The sequence below is a fragment of the Taeniopygia guttata genome, chromosome W, assembly GCF_048771995.1.
Source record: "Taeniopygia guttata chromosome W, bTaeGut7.mat, whole genome shotgun sequence".
Classification (NCBI taxonomy): domain Eukaryota; kingdom Metazoa; phylum Chordata; class Aves; order Passeriformes; family Estrildidae; genus Taeniopygia; species Taeniopygia guttata.
In genome coordinates, this window is record NC_133064.1 from 24,081,565 (window position 1) to 24,096,659 (window position 15,095).

Consider the following 15,095-nt stretch of genomic DNA (forward strand, 5'->3'; position numbering starts at 1 on the left):
TCATTATGTCTTATGACTCTTGCGAGGAATTGAAAAAATTCTGTTGAAAATTTTGCTGTAGTGTTGCAATCCCTCCCTTGGTGACACTGCTGCTCTTGGCGTTGTTGTTACCGTGGCAACCAGGCTGTGCAGCCGTCTCTGCCGCCATTGCGGGGTGCTGCGGGGAGATGAGGGGGGCGGCACCGTCTCGCTCCTGTCCTTGCCGCGCCACGGTGGTGGGGTGGGGGCTGCCTGGGGCGGGGGTCTGCGCTGCTGTTGTCTGTGTAACTCTCTCTGCGATCCCGCTAGCAGGGCTGTGCCCGGCCCCCCCAAACCGCGCCAGGTTGTTTGCCGCCGCCGCCGCCGCCGCTGGGTACCGGCGAGCCGCGCTTCTGCGCATGCACGCACCCGCGGCAGCCGCCGCCGCTGCCGCTGCGAGGGGGCGAGGGGCCAGCGCCGCCGCGCTCCCGTCTCCGCCCTGGTCTCCGCCTTGATTTCCGCCCCTGAGTTCCTCCTCCTGACTCAGCCCTGTTTCGTCACCAACTCCGCCTGCCTCCTCAGGTGTCTCCCCGCCTCCCGAGGGACCCGACGGGGCCCGTTCCGGGTTCGCCTCACTCCGCGGGACCGTTGAGCTGTTAACATCCGCCGCTTGCGAGCACACTTCCGCTCCGGGCGCGGCCATGCGTCCGCTTTGTCCCCTGTCGGCCGGCCCTGTGCCGCCTGGCTCTGCGCTTTCCTCCCAACGAGCTACAAAATCCCTGACGGAGAGACTGACTGGAGCTTTCTGCCCTCACACTGGCCGCATATGACAAACATTAAAGAATTTTTCAACTCGAGATGGCTTCTGAACTTCTATCTGTTCTGATGTGGGTTGCTCAAATGCCTGAATTGCGGCTTCCGCTGCTTTTTTCTCCGCAGGCATGCTTTGCAGGGTATGTAAAACTTTTTTCCAAACGCCTCCGAGCTCCAACAGTGTTTTCTTGTCTTTTCCACCCTCTATCACTGCGTCCCAAAGCAGCTGCCCCAACTCTTGCCATTCGGTTTCACTAAAAATCAGCGAAGGGTTTTGCAGCTTGCCTTTGCTTCTTGCCCAAAGGACCAACTGTTCTAAATCGGCTTCTTTAACTTTTTCAGCTCTCTTTGAGAGAATATTAAAGAGAAGCTGTACAGAAGCCTGGAGATCCCTATCTAAATAAAGCCCTTTAAATCGCCTCTGTCTGAGAAACGAGGTGAAAAGGTTATATGCTGCTTGCCTATCCATTACTCACGTCAGCGCTGTTGCAGACCCTCTAGGCTTCGGCAGCACGTATCGGCTGAGCCCACTGCTGTGGTCACTCAGGGCGCGGCTCCAGGTAGAGCTTAATCGCCGTCCGTCTAGCTGCGGGACCCGAACCCAACGCAACATCTCACAGATCGAGGCGGGGGGGTCCCGTCCGTTCGGGCGCCAATTGTTGGGTGAGATCGTCGCGGGAAAACAAGTCTCATGGTATCATGGTCAACACGTTTTCAGTTTATTGGAGTCGTGTTGGGTGAGATCGTCGCGGGAAAACAAGTCTCATGGTATCATGGTCAACACGTTTTCAGTTTATTGGAGTCGTGTTGGGTGAGATCGTCGCGGGAAAACAAGTCTCATGGTATCATGGTCAACACGTTTTCAGTTTATTGGAGTCGATTACAGTTTCTTTATACAAGCACTAACTAGTTCATACATATTGCAAAAGCGAAGCTCAGGATTGGTTACCTTTCTATTAACACATATATCTCTTTGCGATAAGCCTTGCGGTTACTGCTTCTTTATACTTGATTACTTTTCTGCATACCAAGCAATATTTCATTCTTATCTAGACATCTGTATACTCAAAGTTGTTAGAAGATGTCTGGCTTAAAAGTTTGATAGAAAACATCTGTTTCTCAGGGGTATAGTTTTCGTGCTACTAGTCACGTATTCTCACACTCTCATCAACTTAACCCTTTCATGTTCCTTGCTGCGCAGCCATTCTTCAGCTAAACTCTCAACACCCGCTGCTCATCCCTTTGCTCACTCCAGATCCATCCCCATTGCTGATACCTGTGCTCTCCCCAGTATCATCCCCAATGCTGATCCCTGTGCTCAGCCCAGATTCATCCCCATTCCCATCCCTGAGCTCACCCCAGATCCATCCCCATTTGTCACTGTCTAGGCCAGACGGGAATGAGATTACTCTGACCAGAAGGCTGCATGAGAGTAAAACTCTGATTTATTCAAAATACACCACTCTTTTTTTTAGAGCTTCGTAAGGACCAAATCCATTGGTTCTGAAGTGAAAACAACCCAAAGCATTGGTGCAAAGTGCTTGACGCACAGTGATAGAACTTAACTATAAACAATGTGAACAAGAGAGATAAAAAATTATTTACATTCTTCACCATCTCTTTCCCAGGCTTTTGCCTGGTTTTAAATTCTCTGTTCCTTTTTTGACTGAATCTGAGTCCCACATGTCCCCCTTTTTGTTTAAAAAAGGAGGTGGTGTTTGTCTCCTTTCTGCAGGGCCTCTTGCAGAAGAGAGGACAAACACGATTCTGAGGTTCACTAGTTGATAATTCAAAACATCATTGGATGTTGGCTCAGATTGGTCAAAGATCTTCCAATCTTATATATTTCAAGGAATCAGTTACCAACTCTAAAATAGTAACAACTCATTGTCAGACTGCCAAAGGACTGGCAGTCCAACTTGTCAAAACCCATTTCCCTGTGTGTGCATGACATGACAGAAAAGAAAGTATTTACAACACGTGCACATACCCAAATCAGCCAAATTTGAATTTGGCAAGATGAGTACCATCTGTTTGCCACAGCTTCCAAGCCTTTAGGTCTCTGGGATTTGTCCCAGCCTGTAAGGTGCAGCAGGTGAAGCCTTAGTTGGCATTCATCAGAATTACTTTTGCAAGGTGTGTGCACTTAATAAAAGAATTATGCACGGCTTAGCCTATGCAATCATGTCCTCAATTGACAGCTTGAGTGATGAAATTGAACTCAGATCCAAATTACATCCTCAAGGCTTTCAAAACAATTGAGTGAAAATTACCCAATTCAGAAAGGACCAAATTCACAACACTTGAGAAATCCCTGAAATGCCATGAAATCTCTGAAATGCCATGGCCACAGCCCCTTATTCAATCACTTGGGCTGAGGTTGATTCGTGGCTTCCCAGTACTTTGAGCTGTTAGTGAAAACACAGCTCTTTCCGCTTTTTTTTTTTTTTTTTTTTTTTTTTTTTTTTTTTAAAGAGCCAGCGGCGGGCTCTAGGACCTAGCGATGCTTGGCAAGGCAGAGGACCCGGCCCCGTGGGCAGGGCCAAGTGTCCCAAACATGGCCGGGGGGGCGGGGAGCCCAGGCTCTCTGCTGAGCCAAGAGTCACCCGGCTCGGTCCCCAGCTTCTCTTTGGTATTTCCTGGGGCCCCTGAACTTGGGATCCCTGGGACACTCCAAGACCATCGATAAATGAGCGACCTCCCCCAAACTTATAGTTCAGTGCACGCTCCCAACAGGCTGAGAGAAACCCGGCAATTCCTCCGCGTTTCTGCCCTTCCCCCACTCCGCCTAGCCATGATTTCTTCCACAGCTCCTCAGCATCCCGCTCTGCAAACCACAAGAGCAGGACGCGCAGGGTGCGAGAAGGGGATGTTTCCCCGGGAACATAGAATTTCATCCGGACTCCGAGACTCCCTGCACCCCCCACGCCCGCCCAGTGAAAGGGGCTGCTCATGTCTCCTAGTGTGCCTTCACTGCCGCGGAATACAACCGATCGCTGCTCAGCTCCCTGACTTGTGGCCCCATCCCCCCTCATTGCCAGCTCCGGGACGAGCAGCAGTGGTGCTGCTGGGGACCAAGCCGGTGTCCCCTCCCGCCAGCTCTCCCTCGGAGGAGCAGAGTTTGTTACAGTCTGGAGGGGATGAAGGGCTGGACTCAGTGTCCAACACGGGGCTCTCGGCCGCCGGATCGCAGGGCGGAGCCACTGCTGATAAGTCGGCTTCAGGCGGCGCGGCGGCGGCAGCTGCCGCGGCTCTTCTGCTGATGTCGAGATCGGCGGCGGCGGCTCTTGCAGCTGGAACGCAGCAGGCAGAAGGGACACCGGGCCCACAGCGGGCAGCACCGTGGCTGCGGCTGTTCCTCCCGGGAGTGACACCGGTGGTTCCGGGGTGGGCGGAGTCGCTGCTGCTGCTGCTGCCGGAGCAGCGGTGGGCGTGACAGTGAAGTCCGCTGTCGACAGGGGTGGTGGCATGGCAGGCGTGGTGTGGAAGGCAGGCACCACCCCCGGTGCGGGAGTCCATCCCACAGTGGGCAGGGTGGAGAACAACATTGCTGTCCCGCCCAAGACGTGCTGTTGAACAACAGATGCCGGCACCGTAAATGAAATCAAATCAATCGGTCCGCACGGCGTCCAGAGGGGCAGACCAGGAGGCAAAGTCTGTCCCGCCGGCGCAATCGAAATTTCTGCGTGTGACGGTGGGCGTGCCAGGGGAGGGACCAAAGACTGCAGTGGTGTCTACGCAGGCTCCATCAGCAAAGGAGTCGGGAGGGAGGCAACCACCCCCGCTGCGCCCGGCGCCGCGGGCCGCACCAGCCCCCCCGTGTGAGAACCCCGGGATTGATTCAGGGGTCTCGTGTGGTGGTAAAGTCTCTCCTCCAACCCGTGCTTCCAAAGAAAGACTCCGTAGCCTCTTGTGGTTTGGTCTCAAGGCAGTTTATTGCTAGCTATCTAAAAGATTGTCTTCGCCCGCTGCGGCTGCCTAGGTCAGCAGCCCAGGCAGAGGCACACACTCTCCTGACACCCTCACTGTCCGGTGTCTCCGTCATCTCTCTCCCCGCCCAAGGCTGCTGCTATCTTTTATATGATATATTACGTATTATATGTTTACAGATTTTCCCCAATACCTACTATCTATGTTACAATGTGCTCTTCTACTCTAAACCAATCTGTGAGTGCCAACATCACCAAGAACATGGAGGTAAGGAAGAAGAAGGAGGAAGAACAGGATCAGGCCCACTTTCCTCCATCTTAGAACTCCTGACCCCGCTTTACAAAGTAAAACCCCCCTGTACAGGTGTTAAAACCCCCTTGTACAATACTAAACAATTTTCCCCTCTAATTTGTGACTACTTTTACTATACCATCTAACTCTCTGTGACCGCTTGTTCCACCTTCAAAGTTGGTCACTCATTCCATGGTTCAAACTCAAGATCACAGCTGTTTTCAGCTGCTTGCCAGGGTCTAAAATGCTTTCGACCAAGGCCTGGAACCTCTGAAAATGTCTGAGGGACATTTTGAGTTCCGACATCTCCCCTCTCTGTTTGAACCAGAAACACCCGCTTTACCATGCTGTTCAAGGCCTTTCGAATACATACGAAAATGCATGGTAGAACAAGCAGAAGAACTACAAGCCCTATAAGAATATAAAAAGCTATTTTCAAAAGTTCTTTCCACAATGGTGAAATATCAAAAAAGCTAAACAAATCATCCCACCAGGACCCTGTAACTTTGTTCAATTTGCTAATACTACTCTGTATTTGTTTTATATTTTCATGAATAGATTTTGAATGATCGGACAAGTTCATGCCGCACATCCCCTCAAATTCCTCACATCCGTGCCCATGTGTCAGCAGCAAATAATCAATTGCCACCCTGTTTTGAAGCACTGCTTGCCTTGCACTGCTGATGTCTGTTAACATGTCACTCAGTGCAAACGAAATGGCACGACTGTGTTTCCTCAACCAACATGCTATATGATCCAATTGTGTCAAGGCCACCCCTGATGCTGTTTGGGGGGAGAAAATTGCTACTGCAATTCTCCGAGACTTGTCCCAGGTAGAAACATCATCATCACAATTTGGACTATATTTTTCAAGGTATCTTTTTTCCCTGTGTGTCTGCTTCTGTAAAGTTTTCAAATCAGGTGTTAACAATGAGAGTTCCCCAATGATGCATGGACCGCCCTTGATTTTTGCAGGGATAGCAGGCCAAATTCTGTCCCCGCAAATGAAAAACATTCCCTTCGGTAAAGTGGCTGGATGTTGAAGGGATGGTTTGCTTGTCGTTTTGGTGTGATTGCACCAAGATGACGCATTTTTATAAAAAGGCTGATTTGGAGTGACATCTATTGTATGATTATCTGTCTTTGCCACTCCTGATGAATTAAATTTGATGCACCATTTCATTTTTGTTGACCCAAAAATGTCCAATTCCGGAGATTCCAAATGAGCCACAGGAAGGTACTGTGTCCAAACATGCCATCCTTCCACAGGATCTGAAAAAGTTTTCAGAATCTTTGGAGGGATGCTTTTTGGAATTGGCCATTCCTTCCCTGGTACACCTATCAAGCATGTTGAAAATGGTTTCCCTGGCTTTGAATGAGTCAGACAAATGCTGTCTAGACCCACTGCCTTTGCCAAAGTTTCCCACACATTCTCCTTTGGTTGTTTCATGGGAAAGTCTGTCCCATTGCCCAAGGCAATAGGCAAGAGAATGAAGCACATGAACACTATCTGTCTGAATCCCATGTCCATGCCCCCCCCTCTGTCAGAAACCCCGCAATGCAGCAACACCCAAATAACACTTGATTTCCCAGGAAAAAGAAAACCCCCCAAGTCTCTGGATGATCAATCGTCCGATGTGACGTCTGCAGCGTCGTCGTCTGCCTTCATCTGCGTGCTTGCCTCTCTGCTTCTCGGGTCCACGTCCACTTGCGTCTGCACCCGATAAGGTTTCACGTGCCTCGCCGACACCCACTTCGGTCCTCGCTCTGTGGAAACACAAGCGAAACCCTTGCCCCAAATTATTAATGTAAATGGACCTTCAATTTGTCCCGATTCTGGATTTCTGATCAAAACTAAAGGATTTTCCCTTAGCTTTGCTTGTGTACTGTTTGTGAAATGCCTAACAATTGGTGGAGTGGGTTCTGAGAAAGAACCATTTAAAAAATTCAATACATACAGAGCTTTGTTCAACCGCATGTGCGGTGTTGCGCCTGCTTCCCCCCTTTTCTGTTTATCCAAGAGGGATTTCAGGGTGTGATGTGTTCTTTCAATGATTGCTTGACCTGAGGGAGAAAAAGGAATACCAAAAATGTTTTTGACTCCCCATTTTTTCAGAAATTTGTCAAGCACCTTGCCTGTGTAAGTTGGACCATTATCTGTTTTTATTTCTTGTGGCACCCCGAGTGATGCAAATGCTTGCAAAAAATGTCTGCAGGCATGTTCTGCAGTCTCCCCTGTATGTAGTGATGCAAAAATTGCCCCTGAAAATGTGTCAACTGAAACATGGATATTTTTGAGCTTCCCAAAAGATGGGTATTTTGTGACATCAGCTTGCCACAGCTGAAGACTCTGCAATCCCCTTGCATTGACAGCTCCTGTGGATGCAGGAGGCTGCACAAGCTGACAATCTGGGCAAGCACTGATGATTTCCCTCGCCTGACTTTTAGAAAGGCGGAAGGACTCCATCAGCACCTGTGCATTTTGATGGAAAAATGCATGGCTCAATTTTGCCTGCTCAAAAATATCTGGCAATGTCTGTGATATGGTCATTGTGAGCCTATCTGCGTGAGCATTCCCTTCTGCTAAGAACCCTGGGAGTGAGGAATGTGCCCTGATGTGTGCAACAAAATATTTGTGCTCTCTGTTTTCTAGAATTGTCCTCATGCATGACAAATATGAATATAAAATTTCATTGTCAGTGTGTTTCAAAAGTGATCCCTCTAATCGTTTGACCACATTTGCAACATATGCTGAATCTGTGATCAGATTGAGAGGTTCCTGAAACAATTGAAAAACCCTGACCACTGCTGCCAATTCCAGAATTTGTGGTGAACCCTGTACTATTTTTATATCTGATTCCCATTCCCCTGTTTTTGGATTTTGCCACGTGACCACTGATTTGTGAATTTTCTTTGAACCATCAGTGAATATTGTCATCCCTTCCACTGGTTCCTGGCTTATTTTTGGCGTTTCCCTGAAACTTACTTTTGCATTTAACATCCTGTGCGCCGGAAAATGAACTGTACAAACTCCTGGATACCCTAACAAAGCAATTGCAAAATCCTGTGATTTCTGCATCGCCCACTCAAAATATACTTTCTTTAAAGGTACATGAATGACTGAGAAATCCCTGCCTGACATCACCAGCAATCTGGTTCTCGCCTTAATAATAATTTGTGCTATCATTTCTAAATGTGTAAGAATTGTTTTTGAGGGCCTGTAAGCTAAAAAAACCCACTCTATCAACAAAAGAGGGTCCATTTGAGACAAATCCCACTGAAAAATCAACCCATATAACTGTGCTGTTTCCCCCAACACTGCTAAATGAAAAGGCAATGATTCCACAAAGCGATGTGCTTGTCTCTGTTGAATCATGTCTGTGATCTTCTCAAGATCTTTTCTTGCTTCAGGCGTCAGAGTTCTGGGAGATTTGATGTTGTTGTCCCCTCTCAAAAGATTGAGCAGTGACGAGATATCATCATTGGTGATTCCCAGGATTGGTCTCATCCAGTTGATCTCCCCCAAAAGCTTCTGCAAATCCTGCAGATTGCTGACCTTTGTGTTGATTTCCAGCTTCTGTGGCCTTATTGTTTGCTTTGAGATTTTCCAGACCAGATATTTCCAAGGTGCAATTTCTTGCATTTTTGGAGCACTGATTTCCAATCCTGCCTTTTGCACCTGTGCAATCACACAGTCACTAACCTCTTGCACCTCCTGTTTTGTCGGTGCTGCAATGAGCAAATCGTCCATATAATGAGTAATTTTTGGTTTTGGATGCTTCTCTCGTGCTGGATGCAATGCTTGGGCCACGTACCACGGACAAATGGTTGGAGAATTTTTGAGACCTTGCGGAAGAACTGTCCAATGGTACCTTTGCAGAGGTTCTTCTCTGTTGATGCTTGGGACAGAAAATGCAAAGCGTGGAGCATCATCTGGATGAAGTGGAATGCTGAAAAAACAGTCCTTGAGATCAATGATCACAAGCGACCTGTCTCTCGGGATCATTGAGAGAGATGGGAGTCCAAGCTGAAGTGGTCCCATGTCCTCGATGACCTCGTTGATCTTCCTGAGATCATGAAGCAATCTCCAGGATCCTGAAGTTTTCTTGTGAATGACGAACACTGGAGAATTCCATGGGCTGTCTGTGGGTTTGATGTGTCCCTTCTGCAGCTGTTCCTGGACCAGCTTTTTCAAGGCACTCAATTTCTTTCGCTCAAGGGGCCACTGATCCACCCAAACAGGATCATTTGTTTTCCAGGTCAACTTCAGAGTGGCGAGCGCCACAGTGACCCCTGTCAAAAATCCAATTCTAATTTCAGTCCCCATTGTGCCAAAAGGTCCCTTCCCCACACTGTGATGGGCTTTTGCACGATGAAAGGACGGATGATTGCTGTTTTCCCTCCTGGGCCTGTGACAACGATTGCATTTTCACTCTGCATGCATAGGGAACTTCCTCCTATGCCTGTGAGAGAGCCCAAAGGTGCAACCAAGTCCCATTCCCGGGGCCAAAAAATGTATGAAATAACTGTAACATCTGCTCCTGTGTCAAGCATTCCCGTGATAGTAATTGTCCTTTCGTTACAAGTCAACTGACAAGTAACAACGGGCCGATCTCGGCTCAAATGTTTCACCCAAGATGCATGCACTTCTGCTTGATCACCAGAAAAAGAGTCCCGTTTGTTGAACACTGGCATGACTTGCCTTTCTGGGTGAGATGGAAAAGCCATGGCTCGAGCAATCGGTGTATTTTGTGGAATTGTCAAAGGTGGTCGCAAGGCTTTTGCTGTGACCATCAGCTCCTCATTATGGTTTGCTGAAATCAAAGATGGGAAAACAACAAGTCCAAGAATGCTGCTTCTGTCTCTGGCCATTATTAAAAAATCCTGCCTTTTCCAAGAAGTCCCTGTGACACCCGTGGGTATCACTGCATGACTATTGTCCAAAAAACACGTCAATTTGGAGGTTGCCAGGACGCGTTGGAATCCGGGTGGTACCAAGTCTGGGTCGCTGGGGATTTTGGAGATTGCTCTGCCGAGGGGTTCTGTTTGTTGTTCCCCGAGGATTGCTCCTGCTGATTCTGTGTCACCGCCAGAATTTGTGTCGGTGCGCGCTGGCGTCGATTCGCGCTCTTTTTCCCGTTTCCCGGAACCGGAAGAGGTTTTCCATCCACGTCTGTCTGTGAGTGGCACTCACTCGCGAGATGCCTCCCTCTCCTGCATCGAGGACAGAGGTCTGGTGGCTTGTTGGGCTTTGCAAGTTGTGGGCAGTTTCTTTTAATATGTCCTTGTGCCCCACACCCAAAGCACCGTCTCTCTGCACCGGTGTTGCTCTTTGCATAATTTGCAAGAGCTTCCTTAACACGCTTTTCAATTAGATCCCCCAAGCGTTCCTCCATGATGGAAGCAACATGTTGTGGTGTCCCCACCTTGCTGCATGCCTCGATCATCTCTGCCAAGGTGACCTGGTGTGGCATCATGCTGATGATTCGCCTGCATTCTGGGTTGGCATTGGAGAACGCGAGGCTCTTGATCAGATGTGGTTTCACCCCCTCCTCGGTCACCTGCCGCTCCACTGCCTGGGAAAGACGATCCACGAACAAAGAAAATGGCTCTGAAGAACCCTACTTGATCTCGGTGTAGATGTTGTCCTGGACCCCCGCTGGAGCAATCTGAAGAATTGCTCTCCGTGCCGCCTCTTTGATGTCGCTGAGCACGTGCCGTGGGAGTCTCACCGCCTGTTGAGTTGGATCGTCCTCAGGAGGATCACCGGCAAGCTGCACCATGGTGAGGTTTGCGTTTGGCCCGCCTTGGTATCTGGCTCTCAGCTCCTCCAGAGATCTCCGCCACGCCTTCTGCCAAATGAGAGCTTGGGTGTCTGTAAGAACTGATGTTGCAAGATATTTAAGATCATATGGTGTTAAATCATACATGCCAAAAATGCTTTTCAACATCTGTTTGAAATATGGTGATGACAACCCACTGTCCCAAATGGCCTTAGCTAAATCTTTGATTGCTCCACGATCCAGGCGTTCCCATCTCGGGTTTTGGCCCTGAGCATCATAGTTCACCGGCATCACTATGTTTCCCAAACCCTGCAATAAACCTTTCTCCTTCTCCAATTCTGCCCGAATGTCCTGCCAGTCCACTTTCGCATTCGGCAAAGCTGGAAGTTCTGTGGGTACTTGCCTGTAGAGTGGAGTCATCTGTGGTGACTGCAGTTTTGATGCAGCAGCACTCACCGATACCGACGGCTTCTGCGGCATCTTCAAAGATGAAGGCTGGGTGCCTCTGGAGAAAAGTGGAGCACCTGCTGTGGAGGAGAACACACGGCTGCCCTGCATTATTTGGAAAATTTTTGGAAGATGAACCAACAGCTCTGGCTGTGACTCCAAGGCTATGCTTAAATATCGTAAAAGAAATTCATCAACCCTTTTTGATACTGAAATTGATTCTCCCTGCCCCGAAATTTTGGCAGACCTTGATTTTGGAATTGTCCAAGCTGGGACACCCTCCGAGGCAGTGATGCGAATGGTGTCATCCTGTTGTTGAGCCTCAGCAGAAGTGTCCTGAGTCCCGCACTCTTCTGGGGTCAGCGGAGATTCCTGCTGTCGTGCAGATACAGCTTTTCTCACCCTAGATTTTTTCTTATAAGAAACTGGAAAAAAGTCTTGAATTGTCAAAGTCCCACCACTGTGTGACACCTTGCCTTGTCTGACTGAGTCCTGTAAAATCTGCTGCAATGTTGTGGTTCCGCCACTAGATGGCGCTGCCGCCTGACCAACTGAGGTCGGGACTGCACTTGGCTCTTCAATTTGCACTTCTGATAAATATTTGAGCATCTCTTCTGACAACTGATTCACATTTGCAAACCCCGTGGTAATTCCTGATAAACTTTTGAGCATTTCTCCCCATAACTGATTCACGTTTGCAATCCCTGCACTCTGTGAAACTGACTCTTGTAATAACTGTTCTATTCTGGCCATGTCTGAAGCTGACAGGGGTTGGCTGTGGGCTTGGGCTGACTGTTGCCATGGGAACTGCATCGGAACCGTGCCCTGAGGAATGTTTACATCCTGGCCACGCCCTGACTCTGCCTGCGTCATCACGGGGGTGTGGACGCCTCTGCTCCGACCCCGGCCGTGCTTTCGCCTAGATCCACCCCGCACAGCCTCTGATTCAGAGCCACTGTCGTCCCCCTCGAAACTGACGTCCTCTCCCTCCTGTTCCCATTCCGGCCCTGATGTCTCCGCCTCGCTTTGCCCCCTCCTGGCTCTGTGCCAGCAACCACAGCCCGCGCGCGTCGGCTCCGCCCCGCCTGCGCCTGTGCCGCACGTTCAAGATGCGAAAAATCCCCTCCCCCTGTGGCTTCTGGGTTCCGCTCAACCTTCACGCGCATGCCCGCCGCCCGAGCCGCAGCGACGAATGCATCCCGCTGTCCCTCTGCCGCTCCCTCGGCAAATGTGGCTGCCGCGGTCAGGGAGCTGCTCTCCCGCGCCATCTGGGTGGCCGCCTTGGCGGCCTCACAGATTCTCGACATCGAACGCGTCACCGGACGCTCAGAGCGTACCACCGCCGCACTCGCACCCCCCGCTCTTGCCCCGGTCCATCCTGCCCCCGCCGGTCCCCTCGCTTTCGCTTTCTGCGCAGGCTGTTTGGAACTTTCAGCCTGCGCAGATGCGAGAGCACTTTCCTTTCCCTCCTCCCTCTGCTCGGCACTCACGTACGCACTCTCACCCACTGGGGCTGCTGCCGGCGCCCCCCCCTACCGCGGATTCGGGGGCCGCGCCTGGCTTGTTTGCCTCCGTCTGGGGAGTCTCCGCGTCGGAGGAGCTTGGGGACTCTCGGGATACTGAGGAGCAGTGGGAACTTGGGGATATGGGACGCGAAGGGGTATCCTCTACTATGTCTGTGGTGAAAGGACCTGTCCCGAGCTGCTGGCTGGACTGTCCCCCCCCCTGTTTTTCCCCAGGAGCCGTGGCTGCCTGACTTGAGCTGCTGCATTGTGCGAGTGACTCTAAAACTGTTCTCGCTGAAGGTAGTAGTTTTGCAGCAAGCTTATCTTTCTTTATAGTTCGATAATATAATTGCTTATTAACTTCCTGCCAAAAATTTGGCTTAAACAACAAATTTAAATCCGAGGGTGGGAAATTACACCTCACCCACAATAACAAAACTTTCAACTCTTTTTGAGTGATCTCTACCGGATGGGCAGAGATGATGCCTTGTAAAGCAGATACTATTTGAATTTCCTCCCGGGAGAATTCCCGTGGGACAGATACTATCTGAGCTTCCTCTGGGAGAATTCCCCCCCCATGTTCTTAATTTTGACCTTTCTCACCGAAATCTGAGTCAGCCCGAGGTCGGTCCGGAGATGGCACTGTTCACTGTCCAGGAGGTCACAGGTGAGAGATCCCAGGCGCGCTTCTGGGTCGTCTCCTCCCTGGAAAGTCCCCGAGACGAGTTGTCTTGGTGAAGGTCAGGTTCTTATCTTGAGCTTTTCATTCCCTCTCTTCTTGGAACTTGTGGAGAGTTTGTGCACTCTGCTCTTTTCCTTTTTTGTTTTTCTTTTCTGCCGCTGAAGGTTGGAGGCTGTTTGATGTTTCTTCTTGTTCTTCTTGCTGATGCCCATCCAGGGACGCCAGGTGTGAGAACCCCGGGATTGATTCAGGTGTCTCGTGTGGTGGTAAAGTCTCTCCTCCAACCCGTGCTTCCAAAGAAAGACTCCGCAGCCTCTTGTGGTTTGGTCTCAAGGCAGCTTATTGCTAGCTATCTAAAAGATTGTCTTTGCCCGCTGCGGCTGCCTAGGTCAGCAGCCCAGGCAGAGGCACACACTCTCCTGACACCCTCACTGTCCGGTATCTCCGTCGTCTCTCTCCCCGCCCAAGGCTGCTGCTATCTTTTATATGATATATTACGTATTATATGTTTACAGATTTTCCCCAATACCTACTATCCATGTTACAATGTGCTCTTCTACTCTAAACCAATCTGTGAGTGCCAACATCACCAAGAACATGGAGGTAAGGAAGAAGAAGGAGGAAGAACAGGATCAGGCCCACTTTCCTCCATCTTAGAACTCCTGACCCCGCTTTACAAAGTAAAACCCCCCTGTACAGGTGTTAAAACCCCCTTGTACAATACTAAACAATTTTCCCCTCTAATTTGTGACTACTTTTACTATACCATCTAACTCTCTGTGACCGCTTGTTCCACCTTCAAAGTTGGTCACTCATTCCATGGTTCAAACTCAAGATCACAGCTGTTTTCAGCTGCTTGCAAGGGTCTAAAATGCTTTCGACCAAGGCCTGGAACCTCTGAAAATGTCTGAGGGACATTTTGAGTTCCGACACCTCCGCAAATGCAGTTTGGAAAGCGGGGGGCTGCGGGGCCGCCGGCAGCGCCGGCTCCCGCCATCCGGGGCCGCCCCGTGCATTCCATGCAATGCCAGGTGTGCTGAAGCTGATAGCTTTGGCAAAGGCACTTTGGCTGCCTCGGGAGGGGCAGGCAATGTCAGCGGCACCGTGCTCTGGGCAGGGCGTGCCTGCGCAGCCCGTCTCCGCACGGGCTGCGGTGCAGTCCGCGTCTGAGATCCCGAAACGTTCCGGTCGGAATCCCTGCCTGTATCCAAGGCTATGTCAATGCCCGCCCAGACTGCAGCCAGGTCGGATGCTGTAGTATCTCCTTTGCGCATTTGCGCCGTGAGACAGCGTCCCAAGTTGAGCCAGACCTTACGATCAAAGGGGCACCTAGGATTCGCAGAAAATCCCCGCTCCCTAGCCCAACACAAAAGTTTGATCAGGTTGTTCTCAGAGAGCCAAGCTCCGATAAGAGGGATGCTGGCTCACCAGGCAGTCCAGACTGCTTGCTTGACTGCCAATGGCTGGTTTCCCATTTTTAGGAAACCTTTCCCTAGCAGATGTCAACTTCAAGAGTCCGACAGTCCGCTATTCCAGGGAAAACCCGTCCCGCTCAGTCCCGGCTTTTAAAAGCCGATTTGGGTTCCAAATAGGACCAAGCCTTCGACAGAAGGCGTGGAGTTCCAGCGTTACCTTTCTTAAGAAGGCAAAGGTGTCCGAGCACAGCCTCCAGGCTGTTGGCGTGGA